The sequence below is a fragment of the Culex pipiens genome, chromosome 2 (genome assembly GCF_016801865.2).
Source record: "Culex pipiens pallens isolate TS chromosome 2, TS_CPP_V2, whole genome shotgun sequence".
NCBI classification, from domain to species: domain Eukaryota; kingdom Metazoa; phylum Arthropoda; class Insecta; order Diptera; family Culicidae; genus Culex; species Culex pipiens.
In genome coordinates, this window is record NC_068938.1 from 130,146,975 (window position 1) to 130,160,618 (window position 13,644).

The 13,644-nt window shown below is 43.1% G+C and overlaps 1 protein-coding gene across 1 annotated transcript in view; it reads left to right on the top strand.

Annotated features, from left to right (window-relative positions):
- LOC120431028 (protein patched) overlaps positions 1-13,644 on the top strand; it is a 44,883-nt gene that overhangs the window by 19,246 nt on the left and 11,993 nt on the right. The window lies entirely within an intron of this gene.

Sequence of the window (13,644 nt, forward strand, 5' to 3'; positions counted from 1 at the left end):
AGCTGGTACACGTACCTCCCTGAAGATGCGCGCTCGAGCCACGTTGCGCAGACTCGCGGGGAACCGCGCCGAGGACGGAGGAGGTCGTCGTAATCGAATTCACTCGCGCGGTGTGGCGCTTTTGCTTGATTGCGGCGCGGACCCAGTTAACGAACGCGAATCATAATTTAACTGGAAACATGCGGGTCGTGGGGCTCGCCGCGGCTAGAAATGGCGAGGTGAGTGGGTTTCTCAATCTCCTCGTGGTGGCCACCGCTCTGAAGTCGCGATTGTTGACGGTCGTTGCGGGCTTCCGAGTGGCCCCCGCCGTAAGCTCCGTGTGCGGTGCTCAAAGCACCGGGGTCGTGCGCGGCCGGCTCTCTTTTCTAAAGAAGTCATTATCGTAGGCAAACGCGGATTGCAATAAAAAGACGCGGACGGGAGGGAGAGACAAGCGGTGCCGGTCACCTAGCAGGGTGGGTCACGTAACATAGTGAGGTTTGAACAACCATAGGCCGGCTACGAATGTTACGGGAAAGTGTAATCTACAGCAGAGGTCTCGGAAATTAGGTGAAGTGACACTATGGATTTCCGACGACTGTACGACCTTGCCCAATCGAGGAAGGTACGCCGATTGAAAGGAGCAATAATAAAGAAACACAACACAAAACAGTTTCAACCCGGCACTTTGGACGAGTCTCGAGAGCGACGATGAGAAAACTATGATTTCTTAATTTACATCGAGAGGAATTAAGTAAATTGAGGAGCGCGCAGCGCGGTGATGAATGAACCTCCACCAGATAGAGCTGTAAGCAGTGGGGGGAAAGGGAGAGAACAACAAAACCTCCGACCATAATAACAGATTCGTGGAGCCCGCGTGGATATCTCTATCCCGGGGTCTCTCGAGTCATCCATCACACGGCGCGGAGAGCGAACCACGAGCATAAAACGGAGAGCCCGGGCAAAAAACGCTTCAAAACAACCCAAACATCTTAATTATGTTTTATGTCCTCTTTCGGAGTCTCCGCTTTGGACTCGAACTTCGCGACAACTGCGCGAGTCAATCGACGGCGGTGGTCGAACTGCGGAATTCGTTCCAGAAGGTCCGCGCCACACCTGGACCGGAACTACCGGAGTTGGACCCGCGCGGAATGCGCCACCAAACTCCGCTAATCCAACCCAATTTAGCAAGTTCCAATCATGCGTATCAGCCCGGCCCTAAACGATCGCTCAAACCCCTAACCACCAGGGAGTTCACCCTAATGGGTCTATAATGTGCCATACCCTCAACTCCAAAACCCCCGGCTCGGGCGCCATTTGTCTGCCATAGCGGGAAATTTCACCATCGCATCGCAGTTATATCTGGGCCCGGCTGATCTAAATCTGCGCCGCCACCGCCGCGCAGAAAGTGCAAACAAATAAAAACACTGCCCTCCATTCACCGTGTAGTCAAAGTCTCAGTCGTCGTCGTGGACCGCAAATAAAAACTTCATCGAACCAATAATAATCATCCCCGCACCGGGAGTCCCACCTTCCCAACCTCACCTCGGCCTGTGTACGTTTTTCCCATTGTAATATCTCAATTTAAACTTTATACTTTTCAATTGAAACATTAGTTTCAGCAGCGTGCGCGCGCGCCGTGGACTCCGGGAGTTCGGGGCTCAGACCCAGCGCATAAGTCAGGCCTCTCTATCTGTTTCTTTTTATCTGCGGCGTTCGCCGGAGTTGTGGCAACTGCGAGGTTGTGTTTTGGGGTTGTGGAAAAGTGGCGGATTTGTTCGAAAAATACGTTTATTAGGCAATTTTTACTTGTTTTGAGTGTTTGTCACAAAAAATGATATAAGTTTTGTTCACCGTGTAATGATAACCCATAAAAGCTTTACATCGATAAGCGTGTACAATGAGTGACAGCAAATGAAGAAAGATGTGTTGTTTTTTTCAACAGCTGTCATATTCCGCTCAATTTGACAGCTGGCAAATTTCACTAAATTCAGTTTGTCGGCTGTCAAATTTCTTAAATATTCGAAAAAGCTGCCTTTTAGTTTAAATCCTTACTGTTGTTTACACTACCGCTGATCTACACGCACGTTCAAAATCACTCAGTTTTCGTCAAAACCGAACCTACTCAGAAATGAGTAAAGAGGGCATCTGTCAAATTTGAGTGAATTTCACTCAGATCTGGGTGAATATCACTCAGTTTTCGTGAAATTCTGATTGGAATTCACTCAAATCTGACAGATGCCCCCCTTACTCATTTCTGAGTATGTTCGGTTTTGACGAAAACAGTGATTTTGAACGTGCGTGTAGAGTATCTTTTTTGTAAACAAACACTCTGACAATGAGAAGATACAAACTGTCTCAGGGTGGATCGTCCCTAGGTTGCCGAAACGAGCAAAAGAGTTGGTTCAAATCAGTTCAATGAGTGCGTTCAAACCAGGACAGTGGAGTCGGACTTGGAGCCGGCGCTCTTTTTAAGAAACCAGAGTCGGAAGAATTTGAAGTCGGGCTTTTTTTAAGAGCTGAAGTCGATGTTTTTAAATTTTTAAAAGCCAGAGTCGGCGTCAGATTCCGTCGTAAGGATTTCTGGATTGCGTTCTAGCTAGAGATATTGAGATAATTCAATTTGTTATTTCAATTTTGATTCTTTTGTTCTATCGAGTCTTTAAAAAAGTGATTCAAACAGACTCAGTGAGTCAGTTCAAAGCCTTCAAATAGTTAGTTCAAACCATGATTCAATCAAACTTGAAGCTGTCAGAAAACTCCTTTCTACACCTCTAAGTGGATCAAACCTCCGCTCACCGTTTTTTACCTCTCCCTCGTGGAACACCGTCGTAGAGGAGGCTGCATTCGTCGTCGGTTGCGCCATCTCTTGGTGGGTCCCCCCCCCCTCCTCCCTCGTTCCACGGGTGTACCATGTTGTTGTCGTCGTCGTCGTAGATTACCCCAGGTATCCCACCTCGTCGCCAACTTCACCTCCTCGCAATCCCGCCCCTTCAAACTTCCCGTGAAATAATAACTTTATCTGCGCGCGCGAACCGGCAGCCGGGCCGGGGTTCGCCGCCACATAGTTGTTATTTGGTTTTCTCTTTCTTTCGAGGCTCGCCTGCGCCCAAGCTGCCGTTGCGTGTCCGAGCTGGGCGGGAGGGAACTTGGGGACGGCGCCCCCCGCGGACACTCTGGGGCGAGATGTTGACACGGAAAGTCTTGACTAAAAGTTTGTTTGGCAAAAAGTGCAATGTTTGCTAATCGTAGCAAACTTGGAATTGTCACCACGGTCGTAACTTTGCTTCAATGTGGCATCTAATGTCTTAGCAGTAGCCTACTAGATAATCCAACAAGCTTTTTTCTGCTATGTCATAATTAAAATTGACAAATCCAACCAATTTTTGAGTCATAACTTCGATGTTTTTACCAAATCCAACCTTTCCGTTCGCCACGATTGGCATGCAATGACGGGGCAACAAGAGGGAGTTCCTCACCCCGTCTTGTTGGCCACCGTCAGGGGGGAAAAAAAACCACGTGCAGCTGGCTCCGGTCCGCTGGAGCACCCCTTTCATTAGCCGCGCAATCGCCGGGTTGGGGCACGGGACGCCACTCCGCGCTCGCTGCCCCCCGGGGGGCACTCCGATAAAGTTGTTGTTGCGATTTTAATGTCTCAATTCCATCACTCAAAGGAAGTCGTCTCGGTGTGTGGGGCTGCAGCAGCTCCGAGAATTGCAGAACGGTGGGCTGTAATTTGGACCGACAGACAGGGCCCCGCTAGATGTCGCGGCGCGGTCGCCACGGTTGATCTCCCCGGCGGGAACCCCCGGGATCGCATGCAGCGACTACGGACAATGCTCCGCTTTAAGGGAGGTCCCGTCCGCGGAACAGCAATTAGGCACTACTTTGTATTGTTTTGAGGGCAATACTTTGTTTAGAAACGCCGCGGCTGACTTCATCCCACTTTTCGCTGGAAACCTCGTAAATTGGTCAAGGGATCCTCCCCAGGCAAAAAACCCGCGGAGAATTTCGAAGTTCACCTTAAAATTGCAGCAGAGGGGTCGACCGCCGGTTGACACGTGATTACCGGGGCGACGATGTGCCGGCTGAAGGAGGTCACAGCAATTAAACCGCGAGCGCGCAATAAAACGGCACAAAATTGACGAATACGACGACCCGTGGGACCGCCGCGGATGAATACGAATTGAGTTGGAACACGTTGAGTGTGAAATTTGACTTGGGATATTTTAGTGGTTATCGAGAAGACGCGCAATAAATCACCGATTTTGGACGTTTTACACAGGTTGGGACGTTTTTTTATCGGATTTCGGTGGAAGAACAGTCACGAGAAGTGATTTCAAGCAATGATGATGATCGTGAGTGACGATTCAGTCATTTTGATATCTCACTGAAATAATCATCATCATTTCAGAATTGTTGACAATTATTGAAGCATTAAATATGAAATGGCTGGATTTATCAGCTCTACCAGCTTATAAAAGTCACAATTTTAGACCAGAAAATGTTTTTTTTTTAATTTTCAGCTTAGCTTTTTGTTACATTTACCAATTAACAAATATTCAATGTTTGTTTTTTGCTGGTTTTGAATTCGTCTTCAATAGGCAATGTTCATACTCGAGATTTGTTGTTTGAGCTCGTTTTTAACTTTTATGCAACAAAAAATTCTAAGTTGTCAATCATTCATCTTGGATTTATTCATAATATTTACAATTATTGACAGCTGGTGTAGCGATCCCTTTGCTAACGCACACCACCACTCCTGTCAAAAATGATGAATATTATGATCGCGTGACGGAATTGCTATTTTTTCCTGAAAAAAACTGTTTTTTAGTTTCAAGAACTTTGAGCCATCTTTACTTGACTGTTTATAATCCGATCATGATTTTTACCGAGAGCCTAGAATTCACCAAATTTGATTGTTTACATTTGTTCAATCAATACAATGTAAATGAATTAAAGGCGACTTGTAAACAAACAGACCATGCTGCTCACGTCAGTTGATGATTCCAAGGTAACGTTTTCCCTTTTTTGTTTACACTTCTGGAGTTTTTTTTAAAAAAGGTCCTATAAGCTATTGTCTTTCATATGTTTATAGGACCTATTAAAAAAAAACTCTAGTCTTTTGATCATGTGCATTGTTGTACTAGCTTTTGCGTTGTTTGACGTTCCATTATTTTATTTCAAGATTTTTTCCTTTGGATTTTACCGGAAGATAGAGGTTAAGTTGACTCTTTAATGATTTTTCTTCCCAATAAGTGATGAGGTTGAAAATTCTCCCTAAATTCACCAAACTCTTTAATCGATCATTTATTTCATCGACATTTGCGAAAGAGAGAGCAGCTGCTCAAACTCATTCTAATATCTAAATTCTCTTTGTGAGTGTTCTTTTTACACTTTTCATGAAGAGATTCTGCGTTTGTAGAGTTCATTACTGTATGTCTACGCATCCTTCCTCCCCTCCAGATTCTGTGAAATTTGATGTCGCAGTTGTTAGAATCGTATTTGACAGGTATCAGAGTTGACTATTTTTACAATCAGATTGTTGCTGGGTTTGGTCCGTAAGTTCGTCAATGTTGGAATAAAAAGTGAAAAACTTGTTTGGTTTGCTGAGTACCCGTAAATTGTTTTGAATCAAACATTTTTCCAAAGATAACTGAAATCATACTGAAACAAATAATATAACAACATTTCTATTTTTTTTATTTGCAGGTATGTCTCACCTCAAGTTTCTTCAAATCACTTAAGAGTAAGTTTTTCGGATGAAATATCTTAAATGAACAAAATTTGCGGTGTAAGACCCCTTTTCCATCGAAAAAAACTAAATCAAGCCCTATTTTCCACTCATTTTCTCGGCACTTAAACCTAACCTCATCAAAGACAAGAAATGATGAGCGGACGTTGTAAGCGCTGCCACGCAGGAAATGTGAGAATCTTCATCATTTTCATCCGCTGTCTGGTAATAGGTTTCGGCAAGTGAGCACGGGTCTGGTGTCTCCAATTTCCTTTCGGGGGCCGTCCATACACCACCCTTTTTCTTGAGTTTTGAGGAAAAAATCTTGTCGTTTAGCCAAAACGAAATGTTTAGTGAAGGGAAAAAAGTTTCAATCACGTAACTTGTGAATGCTCCCTTCGCCGACACCCGCACTAATGTGACCACGTGGTGATGAGTGTTTTAGGAAATCTAGCGTAACCATCGTAAAACGAGATATCCAAATTCTCTCCTTTCACCGGGTCACGTTTTTTCTTCTGCTCCTCAACTCAATATCGCTATTCATCGGAATCGTGTGTCTTTTGTAGAGGTTTTCCAGAGGAGGTTTTTTCGTTGTTCTAAATTTTTAACACGACACGCACTCCGGATGTGCGAGAAGGGATTTTCGGAGGGAAGATGCGGGTGAGTTGCATCCTTAAGCACACACAGCGGCGAACACGTGCTCAAGCGTTAGCGTTTTTTTTTGCTCAACATAACCTCAAAAGAACGGAAAAAATTGCATTCGGAGTTCGTCTCAAAAGAACCCAACATTTATCTAGTCTCTGCTTGCTTTAGGTGGCCCCTTTTTTTCGACAGAACTTTCAAGGCTAGACTTCTTTGGAAATTTAACACAAAACAAACAAAGAATGTTTGCACAACAAACTAGAACGCGTACACGTGACGTACGGATGGGCTACGAAATTATCCGGTCCGAACGTCACACACTGCTTCTTGTTGTTAGCCTGGGTAAACAGTACCCCTGTACTATAAACAAAAGTGCCAGATTCTGCCTGGGCTGGTCCAACAACGGCTTCTTTCGGTCAATATTTGAGCGGTGATGTAAAGTGGGCTGTGGAAGCAACTTGTTTTATGGCTTGAGAATGCCCCAATAAATATGAGTTGTTTGTAGGGTAGTTCGGCAGAAGTTGAGCTATCTTTGGGAAGATAGACTGTTGAATTTGATCTACCACGAAAAAAAAATCAACTGTTAATGCTGGGTCACTTTTTCAAAAAGTTGGAAGATTGCTTTTCAATAGATTGGAGATTTGACAACCTTGTCAGTTGTTGTAGACCCTTTAGTAGAATTTACGAAACTTTACCAATTTTGCTGCAAAATACTGCTAAACGGATCTTATTTCACCTCTGTACATGAGTTTTTTCAACAAATTTATATTGTAGATTGAAGATCTGGCAACCCTGTCCAGTGAAACGAACCCTTAAATAAAATTCATGTCAAGTCGTAACATTATTTTTGCATAAATTAAACAATCAAACTTGCACATTGGTAGATGAGTTCATCAATACATTATCAGTAAGCATTGGAATTCTAGCAACCTTGTCAACTGATGTGGACCGTTAAGTGAAAATCATGTCACGTTTTGAATAAATCTTGATACAAGCACAACTACAATACTAATAATATTGCACATAAAAATGGGTTTTAATGGATAATAAATAAAGATTGATGATTTGGCAACCTTATCAAATGTGCCATGGTACCTTAAGCAGAGTTGATGTCACTATTTGCAATATATTTTTGCAAAGCGCACGTTCGTAGATGCGTTTATCAAAGCGTGATAATATGGCAACCTTATCAACTGACATGGACCCTTAAGTAGAATTCGTGTCACTTTTTAAAATAAAATGCTACAAAAACGATTGTATTGCACGGTAGAATATGGCCGTTTCACTAGATTTTTGATAAAAAAATGTGATCTGGCAACCTTGTCAATTGATGTGGACCGTTAAGTAAAATTTTAAGTCACTTTTTTTTTTTAAATAAACCTTGATGTTTAGTCAACTTATTGTTAAAATGAGTAAGCAGAAGGCATTTGTGAAACATAAATAATCCAAATTTAAGGTCTGGCAACCTTGTCTACTGATTTGGACCCTTAAGTGAATCTAGAATTCGCTCAAAGCAACTGATTCTACCGTGACAAGTAAGATATTTTGTGACAAATGCCATTTTAATGTAAAATCACCTAACGATACCAGTTCTGAGATTTCGTACGGCAAATGAGGCAACACAACCCCTCAAATTGAGTCATTATTCCGGTCCGATTCTACCTGACTTTACAACTCCATTCTCACCACAAATCAAACCATTAAATTCGAAAAAAGAAAAAACCTCCGCCGACACTAATGGTGTTCGCACATCTACGACGAGTCAATCTAGGGAAGAAGGTACCACCACAATTCCTGCGAACTCGTCGTCGTCGCCGTACGCATCTCTGAAAGAGAGCAGCGGGTCCGTAGCGAATCTGATTGTTGGCCGCCATCGAAGAACCTTCGAAGCCTCAAAGTCGCACCGACAAACCCATGGGAAGACTCGGACTCTGGGCGAAGGGACCGACCAAAGAAGGGACACGAATAACGAGAAAAACTAATTGCTAGGTAAAATGTATAAATTTACTTAATTTCCTAGAATTTGACACAATTTCAGGAAACTGTGCTGTGCGCTCTTCGTGCTGGAATCTCTTGGAATCGTCGTCTGCGACGACGACGACGACCACCTGACCAGCGTTCTGGGCGTTGATAGGCTAAGCGCTAGATGAAGTCGTCAGCGTAGCTCTCACACGAAGGAGGGTTTAGAGTTTCTTGGACCTTCGACATTTCACGAGGATCATGCAGCGGGAGTGCGCGCAGCACCCCCTCATGAAATAGAGATGTCGACTCTCCAACGCGTAGTGTTTGAATCAGTTTAAACCAGCGATTTTCCCTTTCGTGAGCTTAAACTGGGATTGAGACTTGAGGTGTGCGCGCGCTCGGGCTCGCTCATTCGTTCATAAATATTAACATGCTTAGTCAATTAACATAAAAATGCTGTTTCGGGGTCGGGCCGAACGAAAACTAAGCCCGCACGCACGACGTACAGACGTACGGGTAAGGATCTTGGGCAGAGCGGAGATCCACCGAAAATTATGACCACCAAAACAGGAGAGAGAATGGTTAATAGGGGGATCGAGTTTTAAAGGTTTTACTTTTCTGTTTCGTTTTTTTCTTCAGAGTTACCAAATGTGCAATAAATCATGCCGTTGGGCTCTCTCTTTTTTGTTCGAAATGAAATATCGATTTTTGAGCCGAGATTCGATTTCGATACTCTCCCGCGCGCGCGTAAATCGTTCTCTCATACTAGATTAAGCCATATTTTAAGCAGTTTAAGCGATTTATTCATTTTCCATACCCCCCCCTCCTAAAGTATCCAATAACCTTTGTTAAGTCGCGAAATCGCATCACCGCATAATTTGGGCAGCGTGCCAAATCGCGTTGGTCGCGGCCATAACTCAACTCAGCTCTTTGAACTAGGTTTGGCAACACTGCCGGTGGTTTAGGGAGGGTGCGGCACAGTAGCTACTGTTACTGATCTGACGGACGGACGGACGGGGCAGGAAGCTGTTTGAAATTTGATCAGTCTCCAAGCTGTGAAACGTCCGTGTAATATACTGCGAGCTGTGATTTTTTTTCGAAAGGGGAAGTTGGGGTGAGTTGAGCAGTTGAATTTAAGAATGAAAAAAAAAAACTTCACTCATTTTTGCCAAGACCTTCAAATTTTATGATTGTTTCCATTGGGATAATAAGCTCTAAACGTCTCAGAAAATATGTTTTCTTAAGGGTCCATAACACGTGACTTAACGGTCCATTGCTCTTGACGAGGTTGCCAGTTTATTTTTTTTAATTATGTATTTAAAAACATCTTCAAAGTTCAACAAAAATGGTTTGGTTTAAAGAAATTAAATGAATTCTGCATAACGGTTCATGCCACTTGGCAAGGTTGCCAGACCTCATAAAATGTTATGTATGTGTTGTATGATATTTAAAATCCTAAAATAATATTTGTTTGGTAACCTTGAGTATAAACAATTATTTCAAAATGTGTTCTACTTAATCTACTTAACGGTCCATGTCAATTGACAGTGTTGCCAGACCTCCAAAGCTATTACTGATTTTAAGAAGCAACACTTTAGTGTAATAAGACTGATTTAGTCTTTAATTTCAACTAATTTATAGAATCTTCTGAAAGCTGGATAAACATTACTTCTGGAGCAACATTTGAAAAGGGCGCATAAGCATTTTGACAGCCAGGACGATTTTGCAAATTCCGAGCCAACAGGTAACTATTTAACAAAACCCGCAGTGTTAAAAGGTAGCTGGGAAGGCCAGCTACTGATTTACATTTCGAGTTTTGTGAAAAAGTTATTTGTTGGCTCGGAATTTACAAAACTGTTCAAAATGCTTATCCGCCCTTTTCTCGTGTTGCTCCAGACTTAAGGTTCAATTTCACTTGACTTAATGGTCCATATCATTTGATGTTTGTGTTTTCAGATCGTCAAAAATCAATTTAATTTTAAATTGACAATAATTGCATCTTTTGACGCGCAATAAAGGTTTATGTAGGCGATCGATTATGTTTATTTCAGTCAAAAAGTGACAAAGATTCAACTTAAGGGTCCATGTCACTTGTCAAGGTTGTCAGATCCGATTTGATCATTGGTTATCTATTGAAAAAATCTTTCTTCATGTACAAGAACATGAAATTGGCAATAGGTTTCACAGAAATTACAGCAAATAAGATAAATTCTAGAGTTTTTTTTGGAAAGATCCTATAAACTATTGTCTTTCATATGTTTATAGGACCTATTCAAAACAAACTCTGGAATTGTTTATTAAACTCTACTTAAGGGTCCATTACACTAGACAATGGAGACAGATCTTTAATCTATTTCCATTGTAAATTAAAAAAAATCACCAGCGTTAGATAAAAGTGGTTTGGTAGTATTTTTACTCTAACTTTAATACACAAGTTATCCACGAATTCTACTTAAGGGTCCATTGCACTTCATGAGGTTACCCGAATTCCTGTATTGTTTGCTAAATACTTGATTTTATGATTATTTTTTCTGTTTTATAAGTCCAAAACTTGTGGCAGTGCGTGGCCGAATGGTTACGCTGTCCGCTTTGTATGCGGAAGATTCTGGGCTCGATTCCCATCTGCTCCAACCTTCCATCGGATGAGGAAGTAAAATTTCGGTCCCGGCCTTGGTTGTTAGGCCGTTAAGTCATTCCAGGTGTAGGAGTCGTCTCCATGCCATAAGTACTAGCAACACACCAAACCAAGCCTACTCCGGTGGAATCGCTGGCGGCGATTGGACTCGCAATCCAAAGGTCGTCAGTTCAAACACTGGGGTGGAAGGTTCCTTGGAGTAGAAAGAGGTTTGGGTGCTCTCCCCATTCAAGCCTTCGGACTCCTAGGTTCGAGCAGAAACTTGCAATAGAGACCACAAAAGACCCGGGGGTCGTTAATGTGGATGGTTTGATTTTTTTTTTTTTGAAGTCCAAAACTTACCTTCATCATCTCCCAACTCCCCTAACCCATAAGCCCCATGTATCAGCGGTTACTCTACCAGCTCGGCGACTAATTAGTGGGCATCCGACAGAACAAACAAATTCGCTCACAGCCGCCGCCACCACACCAAGTTATACGCAATGTTTTGCTTTCAATTCATCATCTGGACGATCGTACAGCGAGAGCGACTCAAGTCGGCGACTCGATCGCAGTTGGCGTAACTCCACCACCGGTAGTACGCCTGAGCTCTGGAGGATTGATCGCAGTAGACAGATCTGGGTTGTGTGTGTAGGGGAGAGCGTCCTTCAATTACCATAAACTCCCGAGAGCTGCGAACTCCCGGGGCCACCTCTACCCTATTACGAATGGTGGAAAGAGTCTCGAGTTGGTGGTGTTTATTTATTTTAAGACTCTTTTACCTTCGAGTTGATGACTTTCCTCTTCTCGTGTTCAGTTAGTCAGTTAAAATTTTATTTGTCCAGCCGGGCAGGGTGGTCGCGAGGAACTATATGAAGATATCATTGACTTCTTCTCTTTCTCTTTGATTGGTAGATGATGATGTTGAGGTATTTTTTCGACTAATTGACTGTTGAAATGGAAATGTACTTGGCTACCGAACTTTTAGTCAAAGATTTGGGGTTTTGAACACATCAAGTTATTCGTTATGAGTGAGTGACTAACCACTTTTGTGATCTGCTCTTTATACCTTTGAAGTATTTTGAAGTTTATCAATTCACCAAGGTAGTCCCAACTAACCGCTTTAAAGATGTGCCCTTTTTATAGCACACAAACTTTTGTCACTATCCCCTCTGAAAACAGCTGCAAAAGCTCCATCTTTGGTCCCTCGACGGTAATCTTTGATTTATATCTAATCCCAACGAAAAAAAAGAAGGCCCGTAACAGATACCCCCGCGGGATCCAGGTTGACCCGGGCCATAAGTTATGCGTGCGGGGTAAACGTTCCGAAAACGGTACGGGGGCCGCCCCCGAGGGACTCCCCAACCCGAAAATGGTTCGAATTTTTCGACCCGGGCCCACATGCCGATCATGTTGCCAACACAGCAACTCGGGCCTTGTTTATTTACATTCTTCTCGCTGGATGCCGTTTTCCCTTCCAAATCTTTGGCCGAGAAACGTGGAACACCAAACCTCATGCCCACGGGCACTTTTATTTATAGTTATGTCTTTATTCTACTCCCGCTCGGGATGTGGTCGTTGTTGCTTCTTTTTGTTTGAGATGGGAGGGGGATCATCTTTAGATTCGATTGCTCTTCACGGAATTCATAGCGCTACCTAGTGGAGCGGGAGATGTCTTCATCGTGGTGATTAACCGTCGGATTGACCCTATTTTGAGAGAATATTGTGTGGAGCTTTGGTACAAGTCATTTTTAATTTTGAGATCATCGACAACTAAAACTTGCCTCATTGGTTGAAAAACACTGAATTAATCGACTCCGACATCGACTTCAGCTCTCCAAAAGCACTTGCGAAGTCAGGTAGCTTTTTTGGCAACACTGACTACGATGTCGGCTTTGGTTACTTTAATGACTCCGACAACTAGCATACGAAGTCTATTGGCTGATGCACGAAGCGATTTGTTTACCTTTTTTCAGCACCCTCCGCAAACGTCAAACCATACAAAATTGCTGCCGGATCTTTTCCGGGAGAGATCCGGAAAAAGATCCAGCAGCAATTTGCACTGATTTAACGTTTGCTGAGGGTGCCGACAAGTTTGGTTATGTTCTGCTTGCAAAAGACAACACGAAGTATTGCGCATCAATTTGCCAGTTTTGACATAATGCCAGTCAACATTGAGGTAACATAAACTCAACTGTCATATGAGTCAAACTACATCGGAAAAGCACCATTTGACATAGGTGAAAAAAAAGTTTTAACCGGATTAGACTTTTTAAATCAGGAGTTGAAAAATCTAAAAAATGAGTCATCTGAAGGTCCTCATTTTTTTCTAGATGATTGCCCAAACATAAATGCCAACCCGTGAGAAAACTAATCCCAACGGCTTAAACCCCTTTAACCGAGCTCAATCAGCAACCGAAAAAAAAACCGTCAACAGTTGTTGTTCATCGCCCGATGGCTTCTGGTCATAATAAAGTGAGATGGCTCCCAGAAATTGACCATCCAAAAAAAAAAGCAGACCCCGCTTCGCCTTCCAGATGTTGTCGATTCCAACCAGAGAGCATCCCAAAAAAAGGGGCAAAAAATGCGCCAACCGTGGAGATAAATTTGCAACATTTATTGCCGGCTGTCATCATCGTCTGCAGCAGAGCTCGCCTGGTGGCGGTGAAGCGTCGCCCCCCTCGCATTATACAGTAATTACGATTAGGCTTAA